The 22,429-nt window shown below is 35.2% G+C and overlaps 1 pseudogene across 1 annotated transcript in view; it reads right to left on the minus strand.

Annotated features, from left to right (window-relative positions):
* The window catches only part of LOC306858815 (pleckstrin homology domain-containing family A member 5-like), a 169,882-nt pseudogene that overhangs the window by 49,961 nt on the left and 97,492 nt on the right, over window positions 1-22,429 (minus strand). Inside the window, exon 4 of the transcript XR_013786068.1 lies at window positions 7,334-7,417. The product of XR_013786068.1 is annotated as a pleckstrin homology domain-containing family A member 5-like (transcript). The remainder of the gene's footprint in view (window positions 1-7,333; window positions 7,418-22,429) is intronic.

A 22,429-nucleotide genomic window follows, 5' to 3' on the forward strand; every position in this document is an offset into this window, starting at 1 on the left:
CATTTTTCATGATGTTCTAATTTTCTGAGATGTACCTGTAGATAGATAGATAAACATATGTACATATATATTAGTATTAGACAAATATGTATTATATATATTAAATTCACACACACACACACACACACATAAATATATATATATATAAATAAAATTAAATATATATTTTTTTTTTTCCTTAATTTTTTTCCATGTTAATTTTAATTCATTTTAATTATTTCTTTTTTTTTATTATTTGATGGCCTTACTTTTAGTTAACAATGGTAACCCTGCTCTGAATGCCTCAATTGCTGTCCTACTTTGTATCCCAGACATTCCCTAAAAAGAGACAGGTAAAGCACCATTCTAGGTTTTTTTGGGGGTATCTTGGCCCTGAAAAACAAAGCCAGAGGATAGCAGGCCTCAAGGACACGTTCAGGAAGCAGCTAAACTTTCCCCGTCTTGCTTGCTTTCAGAACAACATTTTTGTCCCAGTTAAGTGGTTTAGCGCGCATTACTTTCAGGGTTATTTCCAATGGTGCGATTTGTTTTGATGGCAGTCATAAAAAGCTTCAAACTTAACATTAAAGAGTTAAAGGCCTGTCACTTAAAGCCAGAAACGAACAGAATGGCATCTCTCTGGATCTGACGGGGGCCACCAGAGGCGCGTGTACGTCGAGCCCCACAGCGCTGACTGTTAAACTGTGACTCGTGACGAATGAGTGTTTCATCTCCGGCCAGCGTTTGACGGGACTGTTTACAGACTCTAAGTGCTCCGTCTCGTCGTGATGCGTGGGATTACGGGACCCCTGCCGAAGCGGCTGAGGACAACATAATTCATTCCTGACTGAGAGCGACTTCAACACAAGGCGATTCATGTTTCATATTCAACGTGGGTAAGACAAATCGGACGGCACACATAAATCTTGCATATCTCCACATTAGCGATGCATAGCAGGATATCTGGCAATCCAGTTCAAACAGCGCCTTGGGTTAGTGATTGAGCAGAATTAATGAGAATGGCAAAACAACCAGAGATGAATGGAGGATTCGCGGCTCAAAAGAAGCGGGTGAGAGAAGAGATCCCTGCAAAGCATTACCTGTTTAAAACAGGATGGACAAGTTTCCCACAATTCAGGCTAGAAAACAGAAAAAAGGAAAGAAAGGGAACTGAATACATAGTCATTCGGGGTTTTGAAAACTCAAATTATAGTTATGACACACATTCAACAATGAAACCATCAAAAGAAGAAGATTACGATTAGCTGGTTTTAACTGGATGTTTCAGTAGGGTTGCCATCATCTCATGATAGATGCTGGTTTTATCTGGTTTCTAGGTGGTCATTAACTGAAATGGTCAAATAAAGAAGATTAATGGCAACCCTACTGGAAAATCCAGCTAAAACTAGATTACACTGGTTTTATATGGTTGAAACCAAGAAATGAAGAGGATAAATGCCAACCCTACTGGAAAAAACAACTAAATCCAACATTTGATGGTAGATGCTGGTTTTATTTAGTTGAAACCATGAAATGAAGAAGGTTCTTGGCAACCCTACTGGAAAATCCAGCTAAAACTAGCTTTTTATGGTATACACTGGTTGAAATCATGAAATAGAGATGATTAATGGCAACCCTACTGGAAAATCCAGCTAAAACCAGCTTCTGATGGTAGACGCTGGTTTATGTTTTAGATGGTCATTAGTTGAAACCATCAACTGAAGATGATTATGGGCTGCTGGTTTTAGATGGATTTTCCACTAGGGTAGATTATTGGCAATCCTACTGGAAAATCCAGCTAAAACTAGATTCTGATGGTAAACACTGGTTTTATATGGTTTCTAGATGGTCTTCATGCTGGTGAGATCAAGGTTGACCTGGTTAGTTAAACTAGATGACCAACTTGAGCTGATATGACTTGGATTTTCCAGCAGGGAAACATTAGAGAAGAAATAAGAGAAATAATACGAGAAAGGAGTGAAGGTGTTGTGGAAGAAATTATTATAGAGCAAAATTACTAGCCTCGAGATACTGGATCTATGACAACACTGATCGACATACGGCTGACATTGTTTTCTGTTTAATTACACTGACGCTGGTAGTTTTTGTGTCAAAGTTTCCCCTAAACCCCGCCGCCGCCTCACGGGTCTGATTCATCTCAGATGGACGTCTGGCAGGTCGTGACGTTGCTGAAGGCGACTCAATCTGTTGCACAACAACCTTCAGCTCAACTAGCTGTCATATACTGCAATCATAATGCTAATACATGCAGATAATGAAGGGTGTTTTTACTTGATTTTTATTTTAAACAAAAAAAATAATAATAATAATAATATTTTTGCTACACCAATGTCCAGTTAAGTTGTGACATTTTATTTAATTTTGATTTAATTTAATTTTGTGTAATTTCCAATCAAGATGTAATTATTATTATTATTTCCAATTATGCAAATATTATTCAATTTCATGAGTGTATTTAGGATAAACAAAATTCTAGCTATAAACATTGTATAATATGGATTTTTTTTTTCCTTCTACAAAATATTTTGTGCAAAGAAAAATGTGACGAGGAACTCATTTCCAGACAACAAAGCTAATAAAACTAATTAAAATAGTTATTTTTTTATCTCTGTTACAAGTCCAATTACAACGTCACATTTTACTACAATAAATTATTTTTACTAAATTTCAAATGCATTTTATGTTTAGATTTAAATGTTTTACCCCTAAACCTAGACTTGCAATCCTAAAATATAAAAATAAATTCTAAAAATAAAAAACAACATAAAAAATTAACATTGTTTTACTGTTATGATAAAAAAAATTAACTATTTCAAAATGTTTTCTGTGAAAAATATTTATGTCAAATAATAAAAAAAAAAAAAACTTGGAATATTTTGTAATATCCAATTACAGTTGCAATTAATTTTCAAATTAAGTGTGTAAACATGATTAAATATTACATGTATATTTGTTTGAACATTTTTTTAGAAAGTGTGATAGTGAAAACCTAGATCGTTTGAAAAGTGTACTGTAGGAGAGTTTATTTTCTAAAAGTAGTTACCAAATATACAGTAACTGCACGGTTAATTGTTTCAGTAATGGAGGGCGTCTGACGCTTTAGTCAGAGTTTATACGGCACAGCGAGCACTATTACGGCACACACATACATCAACAGAAATATGAGGAGGGTGAAAAAAATGACCACGCACAAATTAATGAGCTTCCACTGTGACGATGAGAAATGAGGGCACTTCAGACCGAACGCTGTTGCCGTGTCGTGAAAGTGACTGCATCTGGCTCTCGTAACAAATGCTGTGTGAAATCACGCAAACAGAAGTTAAAAACAGATCAGGAGCAACAGAATCGGGCCGTGAGCGAAGTGAAGCTCCAGCGCTACCATTAGCTTAGCACTGCACCCCCCACCTGCTCTTTTCTGACATGACTGTGTTTAATTACCACAAATAAGTTATGGGCATCAATATATCAGGTAACCCTGGTTTGAAAATGTTTAAAATGCCATTTCCAATATTAATAATCATACATAATGAGATGTCACAGACATTACATTTTGGTAAAAGACAATGGTCATATAATGTACGTATATACAATTAAATATTAAAGTATTGCTTAAATCAAAGCTTTACTAAAAATCACTGAACCAGTTAAAACAAATGAAAAACTGGTGCAATTATTTTGAATACATTTTTAGTTTGAAGATATATACACACATTAAAAATCTATATTTTAAGGGATTTTTAAAAGAAAATTAGATGAAATTAAGTTAAGATATTTAAAATATTTGAATTAAAATAGTTATATGAAGGATATATGAAAGTCCAATTAAAATTTCACAATTTACTATAACTATTTTACACATTTTACTACTTTTCAAATACATAAAATGTATTTGAAATCCTCCTGTTTTACCACTAAACCCACACTTTCAATCTTAAAACCATTATAAAAATGTTAAATTCCTGAAATAAAATATGCTATAAAAGTGACATGAAAAATAAAGAAAAATTTTTATAAAATTGTAATAAATTTTTTGTTTCAACATTTTATAATGTGGACATTTTTAAACATATTTTAAAATTTATTTTGTGCAAATTAAAACTGTCATTTTAAAACTACTGTATTTAAAAATTATAAAAAAGTATTGTGTTTTGTGAAAGTCCGATTAAAATGTCAGTTATTTTTTACTGCTTTTTAAATGCTGTTTAAGCTTAGATTTTATTAAAAAATAATATGTATTTTAAAATTAATTTTGTGCAAATTAGAAGACATACTGCTATTTTCAGTCTCTCTTAAGTGGTTCATACGGGGCAGATGCATCAATCTCAACAACCGTCGATACTCTGGAAACCTTCATTGTCCGACTGATTAAAACGAATCAATGGCCTTAAAAAGCAATGCAGCCTGAAACATGAATCTATGAAGCTAAATGTCCAAAAATTCAATTTCACGTCTAATTAAAATAACCTTAAATACCCAAAACAACTCAATCTCTTACGTTCTACTGATTTCTTCTGGCACATAACTGCAAAAACAGCAAGCGTTTTCTCTCGAAATCTCTGCAACAAAGCAATCAAGACAAGCACAGGTCTCTGGAGCACTGCGATATCGTGAAGTAATGAGACGGAGACCTGCGTGAACATCATGTCATCGTCTCACAAATGCACGCACACCTCAGAATGAGACGTTCTCACGTCAGAGTAAAAATAAGCGTACATCTCATTAACGTCGACTTCACAGAAAAGCAAGATGGAGGTGATAATTGAAACGGGTAGAAAAAAGGGTCTCACCATCAGCAGTGGAAGAAATGAAACAGACACTGCCTTCTCTCATTATCTGCCACGCTACAGTTCAGTCCGCTCTCAAACCACTTCACATTCAGCTCATTACATCAATAATTCACCCGAAATTAAAGTTCTGTCATCGTCTGCTCACCCTCATGTTGTTTCAAACCTGTGTGATGTTCGTTCTTCAATAGAAAACTAAAGGAGATGTTTAACAATGTTTCAAACTCTGAAAATCAACGAGGATGGATAAAAACAGCATTAGAAAAGCACTGAGCACTTCAGAAGACCTGCAATCAGAGGTATTATAGCATCATTTATATACTATTAGAGTTTTATTCATATTTTTAAATAGCTTTTAGATTTATGTTTTCTTTTTAATTCAAGTTTTAGTTATTTGTGCTTTCCTTTTATACTGCATGTGCTGTTTCCCTTTTTAATTAGTTTCTGGGGTTTATTTTACAAAAAAAGATAAATACATAAATTAAAACTTATAAGGACAGCTTTTAGTTTTATATCAACAATTTAATTTATTTTTATTCATTACATTTTTATTTTATTTTATTATTAAATTTATATTTTATTTTTTTTATATTTTATTTCAAGTTTTAGTCATTTGTGCTTTTGTCATTTGTATTAATTGGGGTTTATTTTACCAAAAATATAAAATATGAATATATACATTAAAACATATACTGCCAATTAATGTTAAATAAATATGCCATATTTTTTAGTAAAGTAAAATTTCAATTGAAGTTTGTTCAAATATTTTTCTAATTTCTAATAATTACTAATTTCTAATGATTTTTAACAAGTTTTAGATTTAGTTAACAATACTACCCTCAATAATGATGTCACACAAGACATACGGGCAACTTTTATAACGCTTTTTTGTCATTTTAGCTCATCTTTGGAGATTGAAAGCGTCTGTTGTATGAAAAATAAACAGGAAACATCTTTTGTTTTCCACAGAAGAAACCAAGTCAAACGGTTTGAAACAACACGCTAGCGAACAAACCCTCCTGCCGTTCGTCTTCATCAGATGCAAATATCTGCTGCACAACCGAGTTCAGTCTCTTCTATCGTCTGCTCCGAGCGAGAGGATCTGAGGTTTATCTGCGGCACGGTTTAGTCGCTATCTGTGAACAGGGACTGCAGAGATTGGATAAACGGCAGAGGAACGGAAGGAAGTGGTTGACTTTGCTAGAGGACGCAGGAGAAAAGAAAGGAGAAAGAGAGCGAGATATAGACTAGAGATGTGTCTGACAGCGGTTTGAGGGCAATTATCAGGAGAGCAGCTCGTGTTGGACAGGAGAGGTGAGCTGTGAAGAGGAGCAGAGCTGGATAAAGTCAGGACTCCAGTCCGGATATACCGCTGCATAATCATCTTCCCAGCTCTTCATTAACTGCCGGCCTGTTAATTGCTAGTGGCTTTGTGTGAAAATGTGGGGGTGTGTTGACTATTTAGTGGCTCACACTTTTCAAACGCACACATAAATAGTAACACGTTATCCGTTAGCAGACGGGCCGGGAATAGTAATGCTTTCAGATGAATCTCATTAAAAAGGTCAAGAAAACATTTCTTATGGGATTAATATATATATGCATAAACCTAATTTATGCATTTATATAACATACATCTTTATATATTTATGCATATTGCAAATACATCATTTCATCCTACTAATGCTTCATCAAAATCAAAGAAATTATTTCGTACATCAGTGCAAATAGGTGCAAAAAAAACTAACAAATTCAATTAATAATTATATATAAAATAATTGTATTTTAAATAATTATATAAAAATGCACACAAACATGTAATTAATTATAATTGAATAAAAACTGCATATTTGTATCTATTTGTATTCTATATATGTAGTTTTTATTAAATTATAATTACATGCATTTTAAAATGTTCATACTGTGATATCCGATTTCTCATCACGGTAAATATTTAAATTAGAAAATGCATCAAATAAATAAAAAAGTAAATGATCAATTATTTAAAATGTAATTAAAAAACTGGAATTAAAAATTATATTTAAAGAAGAAATTATGATAAACAGATTTTATTTTAGATTAAATATTAATTATACTGAAAAATATATAATTGGAAATCATATATTTTCATAATAATAAAATTAATAATTCAATTGTTTTCATACTGCAAATGAAAAAACTAAAAATTAATTTACATTAAAGCATTTCTAATGACAGGTCACATTTTACCTCAAAATTTATTTATATAATATTCTGACAATACTTTTGTAAGATTCGCTCAACTCATGTACCTCTCAGCAGACTAATGGAAAATAATAAATGTGCCGTGTGACCCAGAAAAACAACATTTTGACTAATTCTGAAATATGAATACTTTATGTAATTTGTCTCATATTTATACCCCTATTAACCAACATTCAATCCACCCCAAAAATGACTGTGCAGTACATTAGGCAGCATGAATGTGATTTCTGTGTGAAGTTCAGACAAAGCGCTCTGCTTCTGACTCAATGCTGCAGGAAACGAAGAGAGAGAAAGAAATGACTCACTGTTCGTTGACGACAAAGATGCAGTTGTCTTGCGAAGGAACGCCTGTGACGGGATGCTTGCAGGTCACCTTTCGCTCATTATGACTGCAAGAGAGAAAAGAAACAGAAATTGTGGGAATTAGAGAGTGCTGTTCACACTTTGACACTCGATAAAGAGCCATTCGATGACTGAACTGCTTGAACGAGCGACGGGATTCACATGCTGCCCCGCTGCTAAACATCAGACCATCTGAACAAGACAGCAACACAGAACACGGTCACCAACCGAGAGGAGAAAATGATGGCACGGTCTGCACTGTTTCGCATTCATTATTTTATTGCACAGTCTACACTGGTAGACACATGCGGGATATTTTCTAGCTGCCACAATATTAAACATGCAGAATTTAACTGAAGTGTTGTTATGTGTGTATTTGGCTTCTATATTACAACAGCACTGAGCATTTCTGGTTTATGTCCTTAAGCTAAAAACAAAAAGTGAAATGAAATGTAATGAAAATCATAATGTGAGTAAAAAGATTTAACAAAAAAACTAACCTTTTTACTAAAAACACAAATAAACAAAATGATTTAAATTAAAATAAATTATGTATTATATATAAAATACAGTGGAGCCTTCCTGATTTTTTTGCATGTTTGTCACACTTTAATGTTTCAGATCATCAAACAAATTTAAATATTAATCAAAGATAACAAGTAAACACAACACGCAGTTTTTAAATGAAGGGTTTTTTTTATGAAGGGAAAACAAAAATCCAAACCCACATTGTTATTGTGACTTTCTCTCACAATTCTGACTTTTTTTTCTCAGAATAGCGTGATATAAACTCACAATTGAGTCAGAATTACGATTTATAAAGTCACAATTGCGATAAAAACTGGCAATTCTGTCTTTTTTTTCTCGCAATTGCAAGTTTAAATCTCGCAATTCTGACTTTTCTTCTCAGAATTGTGTGATATGCACTCGCGATTGCGAGTTAAAGTCCAGTTTTGAGGGGGAAAAAAGACTCATATGTTCTCAGAATTGCGAGTTTATATCTCAATTCTGAGAAAAAAGGCAGAATTGCGAGTTTGTATCACACAATTATGAGAAGAAAAGTCAGAATTGTGAGATAAAAAGTCACAATTACCTTTTAAATTGTTTTATTCAGTGGCTGAAACCATGGCAAAGTGGCTTCTATACCTCATCCCTGTCATTCACACTCAAAGAGGAAAGCACCGTGGCACATTCCTACCTTAGGCTAGTTACTCGAATGCTATAAAACAGCTGATTTTCCACATAAACCCCGCCAAAAAACTTTTACACGTAGTTACGTTATGATACACAATATTCAGAGCGGAGGTCTATGAATAAATGTTTTTATTATTATTTATTTTATATTCCCAGTGAATAAGAGTTAAAACTCCCACCCATGACAATAATAGGCCATGCAAAATACCAATAAATAATCATATCTTTAAAATATTGCCAAGTAATGTTGCAAACAACAATAAAATCACAGAAGGACTTTAACTGTAAGCGACAAGTATACGGAAAACAAAGGTATTGTTTCCTATTTTTTCCCGATGTTTGTTATTATTTCAAATTGTATATACCTTTTTATAAACTTTTTTTTATTTATTTACTACTTAGGCATGTTGATAATAATTTTTAGTGGACTTTCAAAATCAGCTTTGCTTGAGAAAGCATGAAAATATACAGTTATGATGTTTTGTTTTGTTTTTTTCATATGATTTCGTGGAGTTAGTTTTGCTTCAAACACAATGTAATTTTCGGCAATCGAGATCATTTTTCCGCTTGGGCGAGCGCTTTGCGGACAGCCTACCTCGCTCATGAAGTCATGCGCAGGCCAGCAAATCACTGAGAACGCAACAATCCTGAGGAGTCACAGCAACAGAGCGGAGGCGAGAAAGCTGCGGAGAATCCGCTTACCCGGATGCTCCCATTACTGACATACATTTACTGAAAATTATAGTACATACTTATTCCCAACACTTTATTAAGCTTTAAGTCACATCTCAAATGATAAGGTATCAACTTATAATCATGTTTATATTAATTAGCCCGTGAACTCCTTCTCTCAGACTTCACAGCTTATATGGACGGCCACTGAGATATATATAACATTTGTGAAATAAACAAATAAATAAATTATGCTTATTTATTAATAAATAAATAAATAAAGGTGATACATTGTTCCTTATCTGATTAAAAACTGAAATAACCAATACAATTATAAAGAACAAAAAAAGTTATTAGATATCAAAATAAAATATAGTGAGAAAGAGAATTATATAAATACATCTGTATAATTGTTCAAATAAATACTTATAATTCCAATAAATATACATGTATTTATAATAACAAATATATAAAGTAATGATGATAATGTGAAAATAATAAATGATAATAAAAAGTTAATTAATAATGATAATTACTTAATGCCCACCCCAATAATTATGCATTTATTTCTTTAAAACGAACAAACTATTAAAAAATGAAATATACGATAAAATCATTTATTAAAAAACAGGTTATTATTTATAAACACAGACACTTATATATAAACTCATTTGGCCATAATGGTCTACTAGGTTGACGTCAGCAGCACCATCTAAACCAGCTCTGAGCTCAGAATCCATGTAAAACCAGCATCGCCATCAGAAACTGGTTTGAGTTTGATTTCCCAACAGGACAGAGTCAAACATGATGTAACCCAGATGAAAACTCAACAGATGACATCTACCCAGCAGCGCACACACACACACACACACACACTCTCACAGCTACACACCTTGAGCGAGGGGTGGTGCAGAATTTCAACATGTCTATCTGTCAGTCTGTGTATCTGTCTGTGTGTCTCTCTATCACCTCAGTCCTGTCTCTCTCTCTCTCTCTACTCCTGCTGTTTATCACTGATCCACACATGCAGTCAGTGCTGCTGCTCTCAGCAGTCATACGCCCCGATCACAAGAGCATACGCCCACCCTCTCCGTCTCTCCTCTCCACCCTTTTCCTCTCGCTCACATGGAGAGTCACAGGGCTGCTGGGTAACGTGGACGGACTGAGGCATGCTGGTCAGGACGTGGTTCGAGGCGAACGAATCAAGGTTAAGGAGAACTTCCCATAACACTCACACACATGCATTAAAGCATGAAAATCACTGGACTTTCCAAATCAGTTCAGCATAAAGACAGTACAAATATAAATATACACACATACATGCATACATAAATGTTAATATAAATACAATTACATAATATATCATTCAAATATATAAATATATTATAAATGTATATTCATATGAATATAAATATTTGAATATTTATATAAATGAACAGTTTATTTGCAAAAATTGATAACTCAGATAACTATTTTTTATTGTGCATTCCAAGTAATATCAATTAAACTGCAGTTGGGTTGTTTTGACTGAATAATAATAACTTAAATACAGGTAACTTACAAAATTAAAGTTTGTTGAAAGTATGTTTTTTAATATATTAAAAGTTTGTTTTATAGCAAAAGCAGCTAACTACTCCAACAGTCGTTTTTTTTTGGGGGGGGGGGGGGGCAAAAGCAGATCACTCCACATTTCATGTTTCAGAGTTAAAGGGGACCTATTATGCTAATTTTTACAAGATGTAAAATAAGTCTCTGATATCCTCAGAGTGTGTATATGAAGTTTTAGCTAAAAATACCATCAGATAATTTTTTATAGCTTGTTAAAATTGTCACTTTTAGGGTATGAGCTAAAACGCTCTGATATTGAGTATGTTGCTTTAATGCAAATGAGCTGGTGCTCCCGGAGAAGAGGGCGGAGCTTCAAGAGCTAAAGCTCCCACATTAGCAGTGCTAGCCTTTGCAAATAAATATTCCACAATCTTTACAGAAAACATACTCCGTTTCAAAGTCAGTAATCAGTTTGTACTGTGCATAATAAATTAGCGTTTATGAATTACACAGACAGGGAGCACAGCGCGATTAAAAATAACAACATAGCTGGTCTCATACTTTATAAGTCCCACTTGTGATTATGAGCTCAACAAACTCAAACGATCGACTCACATTGCTTTCATATGCAACTTTTAACTACCACATTCCTATTCACGATCATTCATGAAGACAGCAGCAGAGAAAACAGACAGAGACAATAGTAGCTTTAGCATCATTAGCCTTACAGAGTGCCAAGAAGCGCTTTCAGAAGGACAATTTGGAAAACAAACGCGTGATACTTACTTTGTCTGGAGCTGACGTTCGCGCACAAAGCGTTGTATTGATCTCTACACGTATTGGAGACTTTACCGATTTTTTTCCGGGACATTTCCTTAGACAATGCAACTTAACCACAGCTTCCTCAGGCTCAGATGGAGGGAGTCTATGGAGACTATGTTCGTTAGTGCATCCCAAAACACAACACTTGAAAAGCCTCTTTGGCGCTAACATTATATCTCCAGCAGCTACAGTAATCAGTAACGTTAATGGCGGAGGCGGACCGCAGCTTCTCACTCAGGGCTGTGTCTATAGAGCAGTGTCACTAATGGGTGGGACTTTTTCCCCTCGGTGACATGAACAGAGGGAGAATCTGAAACAGCTTGTTCTGCGAGAGCGTTTATAATTTTTTTAGATTATAATAAAATGAGAGGGTGGATTTTTACCATTATAGGCTGGTTGTTTTCACACACTGCGGCCACACAACTGTGTTCTAACACATTATAAAAGTGATTTTTGCATAATAGGTCCCCTTTAAACAAAAACACTTGTTTTATCTTTGTAATCTCCTCAGCTGACAGTGTAGACACCTGACAAATGCTGTTGTTGTGATCATAGACTGTATGTTTGTGATTAACGCAAAACAGGGAGCAGCTCTTCTTTCACCATTGTAATGTGCTTTTTCAGCTTTTATTTTCCTTTTACGCCCTAAAGATATCACAGGTTCATCAAGTTTGTTGAAATGATCCATCCTCGATCACTTTAGTCAGCTTTGGCAAAACCCCTCTCAGCTAGCATGTCTTTTCAAAGTGAAAGCAACCTTGTCATCTGACCTGAATGCAGCACGTTGATTCACTAGAATGGACTTATCGGCTTCTGTTCAAAAACAACAAGGGCAATAATGCATATACATATAGTGGGGCAGTCGTGGCCTAATGGATAGAGAGTTGGACTTGTAACCCGAAGGTCGTGGGTTCGAGTCTCAGGTCCGGCAGGGATTGTAGGTGGAGGAGTGAATACCCAACACTCTCTCCACCCTCAATACCACGACTGAGACCCTTGAGCAAGGCATCGAACCCCCAACTGCTCATCGGCTGCCCACTGCTCCGGGTGGATGGGTAAAATGCAGAGCACAAATTCCGAGTATGGGTCACCACTTGGCCACATTGGCCACAATAGTATAGCATAGTAGTATTAATAATTGTATTAATAGTTTTCGTTGGTTTGCTTGATTGCTTTATTCTTAGCTTTAGTAGCCTAGCATGACCTCATATAGTTTCCTAAAGCAGGATTATGTGTCTTTATGTTGTTATATACTCTCTCTGCTGAAGATTGAAAATCTTCATCTAATCTCCTTTTTGAAAGCTTTTAACCCTGCGTTTGTCCTAAAGCTCATGTAAGTAACGGCCCAAGGTTCACGTCGGCATATTGATTGTCCCTCGTTCACCTTGGACGAGATCCTTGGTGTCCTTTTGTGCTTCTCATTTAAGTCTGTTCATCTTAAACCTGCCGAGAGCAATATGATTGGCTCCATTGACTGACGACAATACTTTGGATGCTGATACCATTTGGGGTGGCTGCGCTCGCGGTTTCTGCACGGTTTACCAGTTAATTTATGGTTGCCAAGGCAACACTCACCCTGGAAGGATGCTAATCACTTTACATGCCTGCTTCTCAATCCATCATCCGTCCGGTCGCTCGGTTTGCCTGTGTGGGCTTCTGCCTCTGCTGCGGCATCTTATTTCAAAAACCAAAGTGACTACCTTAAAAACTGTTCAAAAGAACTGATCTGTGAAAATGAATCAAAACTTTAAACTAATTCAGTGAAGAGGTTTAAATCTGAAGCAACTTTAAAATGGATTGGTCTCGACGCTCTCAAACCTATGGAAGCTTGTTTCCGTCACTAATTAAAAAATAAATAACTGCAATGTTTTATCTTACAACTGACTTTTTCTCAGAATGGCATGATATAAACTCACAATTGCGAGTTATAAAGTCAGAACTGCGCAATATAAAGTAAGAAAATATATATTTTTTAGATTTTATAACTCGGTTGCAAGTTTATATCTCAATTCAAACAAGTCAGAATTGCGAGATATAAAATTGTGATTAAGAGTAAAAAGTCAGAAACTCGCAATTAAGAGAAAGAAGTTAGAATTGCAAGATATAAACTTTTTAGTCTGTCTTGCAATTCTTTAGTTTTTGCAATTGCGAGTTTATATCATCCATTTGCGTCAGAATTGCGAGATGTAAGCTAAGAGGAGAAAGTCAGAAATGCAATTGCAAGAAAGAAATTGGAATTGCGAGATATAAACTTTAGTTTGTCTCACAATTCTGACTTTATTTCTCACAATTCCAAGTTTATAACATGCATTTCTGAGAAAAAAGTCTGAATTGCAAGCTATATAAATTCATAATTGCAAGGAAAAAGTCCTTCCAAAAAAAATTGTGAGAAGTTGCAATTACCAGTTTTTTTCAGTGGCAGCAACAGGCTTCCATACAAATCTTACATAAAATGTGTAATCGACAACAAAACATACAGAACATATCATAAATATAAATAACAGCGAGCTGTAGTTAACACTTCTCCACACTCTTTCAAGAGAGTACTGTACATGTGACATGACATGGTACATTATGTCACGTATAGAGCGATGGCGGGACGGATTCATGCATACATGCATGACTGTCGGCAGATGGCATAAAAATAGCCCAGCATCTCTCTCTGCTACTCAGAGGTTTGGGGTGAGCAAGTCACACTTGACTTGTTTCTGTCACATCGGTGGATCACCGAAGGGCTGTGTCTGTGCTCTATCTCTGCCAGGCCTGCAGGGACCCCAGATGTGCCGGAGAACAGGTGGACACATCCAGCTGTGGACGCAGCGTCCAAACTGCTGCAAGACGCCTCAAACCTTAAACGCACTCTAAGGCAAGAATGAGAGAGATGATTGAGGAGCTGTCAAGGCAGCACACGTCTTCATGAATCTCCTCAACATGACATGCTCTGAAAAGCTTTTTTAAGGTGTGTTATGGATTTTGTTGACATCAGGAGACTGCACAGAAGGGTTTGTAAACTACATACAGCTGCCACTTCAGTGCATAAAATGCATATGCACATGGTAAAAACACAGACTCTACACTTGTATAACACTTTTTTCCCACTGATCTACATGGTTTCGCACAAATAATTTAGTTCGGATCACTGTCTGTGAACACTCACACACACACATACGTATATACACGCAAAATATATGTAAAATGTAAAAATATATATACAGATGGGTGGGGATATTCTATTTAATTATGTCACATGATTATTTCTGAACGAGCCTTTTAGATTCAACAAATCATCTGAGAGGAGCAGAAACATCTGCTTTGAACAGCTTGAATACAAATGCAGTGAAGCTGGGCTTGTTTTGCACTTGTTCTCATCAAAGAGACTGTACGGTTGCAGGGTATACTTCATTTGATTAATGGGGTAAAACTAGTAATATCAGTAATGGAGAACAGAGCGGCTGATGGCTAATTTTCTGCTGTGTCATTGTGAAAGCCTGCGGCGGCACTGGGAATATTGCTGAAAATCACAAGTGCCTGTTTGAGCTTTCACAGAGATTTGCTTATGTGATGATTCGCTGAACGCGGAGCTCATGAAAGAGAGATTTCAGTAAATCGCCTGAGAGTCTGAAAGCAACACACTGACATTAAAGAAGCTCTGCCGTAAATGATAAAACTGGAGTAATGAATGTTGTGAAAATGTTCGAACGGGCTGGCATATTCACTCAAAACTATTAATAAATTGAGAAAGAAAGACATTTAATAATGTAATAAATGTTTAGAATTGGATTTTAAAGGAAGTATAAACCTATATTGATAAACCTGATGAAATTGCTGATGCATTTAATAATTACTTCGTTGACTCGAGTGATAAATTTGGAATAAGACAAAGATATTAAATCAGTGAATTTAGAAAAATCTGCATTTCATTTGACAACAGTTACAGAGAGTATAATTCTGAATATTATAAAAGATTTTTTAAATTCTAATGCCAAAGATATAGATGGTTTAGTCTGTAATTTAAAAAAAAAATGATATATTTTTAGCACCAATTACTCATTTTGTGAATTTATCAATTACACAAACTTCATTCCCAAGTTGTTGGAAAACGGGGTTAGTTACCCCAGTCTTTAAGACAGGTGATCCAACTAATGTGGTAAATTATAGGCCGATTTCAATTCTATCAGTAGTGTCTAAAATAGTAGAACAAGTAGTAACTGATCAAATTGTGAATTTCGTAGATATACATAATTTATTGTGTCCTATGCAATTTGGGTTTCGTAAACAGCATTCGACAAACTGCTGTATGTTATTTTATTGAGCAAATTCAGTCAAAATTAGATAAGGGTGGGGTTGTGGGTGTTGTGTTCCTTGATTTACAAAAGGCATTCGATACACTAATATTTTATTATCTAAATTATCACATTTAAATTTTTTGGAAGATACAATAAAATGGATCGAGTCTTATTTTACATCAAGGAAACAGTGTACCCGGATTAATACATGCATATCTTCTTTAAGAGATTGTCCCACAGGGGTTCCTCAGGGGTCAACCCTAGGGCCATTACTCTTTAGTTTGTATTTGAATGATCTTCCAGATGTTTGTCCTGATGTACATATTCAAATGCACGCAGATGACACTGTGATTTATGTACATGACAAAAAAGAAAAGGTGGCACAAAAATTATCGCAATGACAAATTTTTTTAGATTGGTTTACTCAGTGGTGCTTAACATTAAATGTATGTAAAAGTGCATGCATTTTAAAATTAAAAAGGAGGAGGAGGTCCAACCAGATATATTAGTTAATGGTGATAAATTACAAATTTTAAGCATCTTGGATTTATTCTAGTTCCTCATTTAACATTTGAAAAGCATGTTCGAAAAATAGTCTGTGCAGTGTCACCTCAACTTTTTAATTTATACGGAGTCAACTTTCAATAGAAGCTTCAAGAGTTTTTTTTTTTTATTCTTTGATCTTTTCTCATTTCTCTTATTGTATTACCTCCTCATGGTCGCAAGCAGGAAAATCTACCCTTAGACCTTTATATACTTTGTATAAACGTGCTCTAAAAGTATTCGATAAGAAACCTTGCAGGTATCATCATTGTTTGATTATTAATAAGCACATTTCTTTTACTTTTGACAATTTTATTGTGTTTTAAAATTGTTGTTTAATGTACAAAATTGTTAACAATCTTGCACCTTCACCCTTGAAGGAATTGTTTTCTCTTGTACTGAAAATATAAGACAAACTAGATCCTCATCAAGAGGTGATTGTGCAGTGAATTTTAGAGCTACTGATTTTGATTTTGGCTGTTAATAACTGGAATAATGTACCCATTACTATAAGACCGTATTCTACCTTACCACAATTTAAGCTACATTTGAAATTATGGTTAAAGACGGGTCAGGTGTGTGACCATTGAGTATTTCTGTATTTTGAATGAAACTTTGGTGAGTACAATTTTTATAATTGTTTGCAGTTTCTATGTGGGGGATCTGCCCAGAGACAGCAGATGAAATTTAGCTCTGTAGCTAATTCTGGGGCAGTTTCCTGACTGTCTATTGTCCCTGTAAAATAATGAATAAAATTAAATTAAATAAAACCCTGCTGCACAGACGCATACATATAATGCATCAAGAATTAGTACAGATTTGGTAGAAAGTTTGGTAGAAGCTTTTTGAGGGAAATTCAAGAAATTGAAACAAAATCATCAAGTCTTTTCCACGGTCCCTTCTTCACTCTCACTGCACATTGACGGCAAACAAGCACATTACAAAAAGAGCGATCATGACAGGAAGTGGTAATGATTTTAAAAGGGAAGCAGCATGTACTGACAAAATAAAAAAACAAGTTTCTATTAAGACTGTATGTCCAAGACAAAAAAAAAAACCAAAACAACAACAGAGCAATACAAAAATCTGATTTGGATCTGTTCAAAATGACTCATTACTATACTTAACATTTTTGCAGTATGCATACCATAACCAGTATGCAAACTGAATGTGGTACTTCTACAACCAACCGCAACCACAACTAAGCACAAATATTTTAACTCAATTTGCCAAAAATCACAAGATTTTTACACAAAACTGAATTAAAAATGTATAACAGCCACATTTAATCCTATAAAGCCTATTGTATAATTTTTGAGAAAAGGCCTCTAAATTATCAACAATCAATTATTTAAAAAAAAAAAACATGATATTGTTAGTAATATTTCAAGATGAAGACTATAGTATGATACAGATTTATTTTGGTAACATCGATATACTATTGTAGTTTTTGTAAATCATTTTAATTAGATGTTATCTTTATATTTCCTGTTTTTATTTTAATATTTGTTAAAAAGAGAGCAATTTTATTGTCATTTTAATTTTTTTTAAATGTTTATATAGTTTTAAGCTTCAGTTTATTTAGTTTTAGTCACGTTTGTACTTCTAAATTAAAGGTAAATATAAACAAAACAAATAATAATAATAATAAATCAATATATTATAATGATATAATTAATATATATATATATATCAATATTATATAATATAATAAATATTTTATTTTATTTCAGTTAATGTATATTAATGTATATTTTATTATTTTTTTTTATTTTAAAATGTTTATTTTTTTAGTTTTAGTTCATTATAACCCTATGACATAGTGAGGATATGGAGCTCATACTTGAAAAAGCCATCACATTTTTTAGAGGCCCAAACAGAGCAAAAATATCTTTATACAGTGTACTAGGGTGGTGATGGCGCAGTGGATAAGACACATGCCGTTGGTGTGAGAGACCCGGGTTCGAATCCACTGTGAGACACCAATGTGTCCCTGAGCAAGACACTTAACCCCTAGTTGCTCCAGAGGCGTGCGACCTCTGACATATATAGCAATTGTAAGTCGCTTTGGATAAAAGCGTCAGCTAAATGAATAAATGTAAATGTAAATGTACTAGGTAATAAAGAATACATTAAACTAAATGCAGTAAATAGTGTGTGCTATTATTCCATTTTGAACGCAACCATTCTCTCATTTATTGAGTAAAAGGGCATGAGATTGTGTCCATTCAGCCATTATGATCATTAAATGTACATAAGGTCCCAAAACACTGAATAAAAGGTGGCAATAACTGACGTGACCCAGTGGCAATTTAGCTTCACATTCTCTGAAAGGTTTGTCTGGAAATAAACAATGTTCACTGTTCCTGTGGGCATTCAAAAGCTCAGGGAGAACATGGACAATGAAGCATTTGCTCCCGGTGGGGCGTCTGCCATTCACACGTGCTCTCTGAGGCCCGCGGCCGACCTTTCTAAAAGGCCAGCATGCCCTCGCACCCTCCCGTTACCCTCTCTGCTTCCACACCATCAACGCACAGCTTTCCAGAACTTTTCCTTCAACTGCACACGCTGAAGACTGAAAGATTGAGTTGGAATAGAGATTTTGGTGATGTAAATTAAATGATCACGTATGTTGTTCAAAGTCAAAAATGAAGGGAAATGCGGATTATTAGCGGGCAGCCGATATATCGGTGAAGCTGATATTATCCACGTTTTATTATTAGCATCGGCCGATAGGTTTTTCTGTTTCGCTGATAAGTGAAATGTTTGCATTTTCAACGCCAAAGTCAAGGTTGGCTGTATGGGAAATGCCGATTATACTAATAATAGTATAAATGCCGATTATACTAATAATACCGATTATACACCCCCTGACAAAAGTCTTGTCGCCTATCCAAGTTGTAGGAACAACAAATAATAACTTGACTTCTAGTTTATCATTTGGAATCAGAAGTGGCTTATATGAAACGCAAAGGCCTCTAGATTACGCTTATTTTACCAAAATAAAATCTTATCATGCCTTGATGTTTAATTATTTAATTAGGACAGAAAGGTCAGACTTTGTTTAGACAAAAGTCTTGTCACTTAACAGAAATAATGTACAGTACAGAACATAAAGTCATGCTGCAGTGGAATAAGAATTAATATTGTGTATGACTCCCATGAGCTTGGAGGACTGCATCCATATACGTCTCGGCAATGACTCAAATAACTTCATATGAGTCATCTGGAATGGCAAAGAAAGCATTCTTGCAGGACTCCCAGAGTTCATCAAGATTCTTTGGTTTCATCTTCAATGCTTCCTCCTTCATCTTACCCCAGACATGCTCAATAATGTTGACCTTGACCTTCTTGACCTTCTTTGCTTTCAGGAACTTTGACGTGGAGGCTGAAGTATGAGAAAGAGCGCCATCCTGCTGAAGAATTTGCCCTCTCCTGTGGTTTGGAATGTAATGGGCAGCAAGAATGTCTTGATATCGCAGGCTGTTGATGTAGCCATCCACTCTGCAGATCTCTCGCACGTCCCCATACTGAATGTAACCCCAAACCGTGATTTTTCCTCCACCGAACTTGACTGTTTTCTGTGTGAATCTTGGGTCCATGCGGGTTCCAACAGGTCTTCTGCAGTATTTGCGACGATTGGGATGCAGTTCAATAGATGATTCATCGGAAAAATCAACCTTCTGCCACTTCTCCACAGTCCATCCTTCCTGCAAGCTGTGGGCCTTGACAAATGCAACAGGATTTTTTAGTTGTCTTCTGTTTAATGCTGGTTTCTGAGCACTAATTCGGCCATTGAGACCACTGCGTGAGAGAATTCGACAAACTGTTCTTGTAGATACAGGGGTTTCTGGTGACCAGTTGTTATGTAGCTCTGCTGCAGTTGAAAAAGGGCTGGCCCTGGACTGTCGAACCAACAAACGGTCCTCTCGAACAGTTGTCTTACGGGGTCTGCCTGACCTGGGCCTGTCATGAACTTCACCAGTTTCTTCAAATCTTTTTCTTATCCTCTCCACTTGACTTTTAGATACATTAAAGATGTCTGCCACCTCAGCAGGAGACTTGGTCTTCAGGCTCTTGATGATCAGCACTTTGGTCTGTGGTAGACTCTTTGGCATGCTGTCAGAGGTCAGGATGCATTTCAAATGAAGGTTGGGTGTGCTGGAGTTCTTCTTCTACACACCTGGGAATGTGTTAATTACAGTTTTTGTCACAGGTGACGCTCTAATCTGCGATTGGTTGAATCCTTTAAAGATGTGACAAGACTTTTGTCTAAGCAAAGTCTGACCTTTCTGTCCTAATTAAACATCAAGGCATGATAAGGTTTTATTTTGGTAAAATAAGCGTAATCTAGAGGCCTTTGCCTTTCATATAAGCCACTTCTGATTCCAAATGATCAACTAGATATCCTACAACTTGGATAGGCGACAAGACTTTTGTCAGGGGGTGTAGATGCCAAAACGACATTTCTAGAAATATCTGAGATCATTTTCAATGTCAAAAGTGAGTTTTTCACAACAAATGGAATTCAACATGAAACAGGTCTTCACAACCAATCTGACTTCTGTAAAATGGTGCAACAGAGTGAAACAAGATATTCAACAAGAAAAGAAAATACATTTTTTCCATTGGAATTGACTGAATTTTGAAAAGTGAGTGTTTAATACAAGAATGGAGCCAAATTTGAATGCAACTATGCCAAAGAACAGCTAAAAAAAGCTATTTGGCTGTTGGTATGCAAGACTGTATGTGATTTTTCTAATCAAATCATTTTCAATGTCAAAAGAGAGTTATTCAATGCAAATGGGAGTCAATATGAAATGGGTCCCTACAACCAATTTTACTTCTCTTTTCACACAAAAATGACAATTTTGGCCATAATTTACTCACTTTCAAGTTGTTCTAAAACTGTATGAGTTTTTTCTTCTGTATTTCAGAGACTACTGGTAAACTAACAGCAGACGATAGCCATCGACTTCCATAGTATATAAAAAAAAATTAAAAAAAAATACTATGGAAATCAATGGCTCCCGTCAACTGTTTGGTCACCAGCTTTCTTCCAAATATCTTCTTTCATGTTCTTGCAGAAGAAACTCACAAGTTTGGAACAACGTTTGTGAGAAATGATGAAAACATTTTCATCAGACAGGCTGTGTGTCTAAAAATCTTAAAAGTTTGAAACACTATTTAAAAAGGACATTTCTAAGAGTATATAAATGCATGAATGAAATGAGCCACTGCTGCCAGTCTTAAAGCTAATGATGCATTTCAGTTTAGATGAATCGTATGAATCATCTCTGACTGAATAAATCTCTCGCTGCCGTCATCCAATCTGGAAGCCCAACTCATAATTAGTAAATGACTAATTCTGAATAAATATGCCACACATGTCATCCGAAATAGAGGCTGTACTCGTTCATTGTGAAGCGTTCATAATGGTGCACTGTTTGAAAGAGATACCGGGCCCCACTGCAAATGTCAAACTGTTGATAAAATCTTAATTTTAAAAGTCTCTGAAGAACAACCAGCAGAGAACATGTGTTCATGGCATTCACATCTAAAAAACATCACACGCTTGGGTGCACTTTAGGAAAAAATGTCTAAAAAGCACCAAATCCTGGACAGGCTTATCTTGAGAAAAAGGGCCAATATAAACTGCCCATGGAGAATCTAGCGAAGCGTTTCAACTGTGCAAATGGAAAGAAAGAGCAAATCCCCTCATTTGTTACTTAATCAGAGAGTAATTCCTTCAAAAGGTTTGATTCCAGAAGAAGTGATTGTACATTTCATAAGCGGGTTAACCATGGCGAAATCTATGAGTATTACGAGGGGTCAGAGCACAGATTAGTATGTATGAGAAACTGGCACTTACTAGGACACGTACCGTGCAATTACCAATTTTTACCAATTAAACAGACAGCCAGTCAGTGTTTACTATATGCAAATGATAATAATGGTCCAAATGAACCAACCTCAATTGTGCAGTTCACTTAT

This window comes from Barbus barbus (assembly GCF_936440315.1).
Source record: "Barbus barbus genome assembly, chromosome: 39".
Taxonomy (NCBI): domain Eukaryota; kingdom Metazoa; phylum Chordata; class Actinopteri; order Cypriniformes; family Cyprinidae; genus Barbus; species Barbus barbus.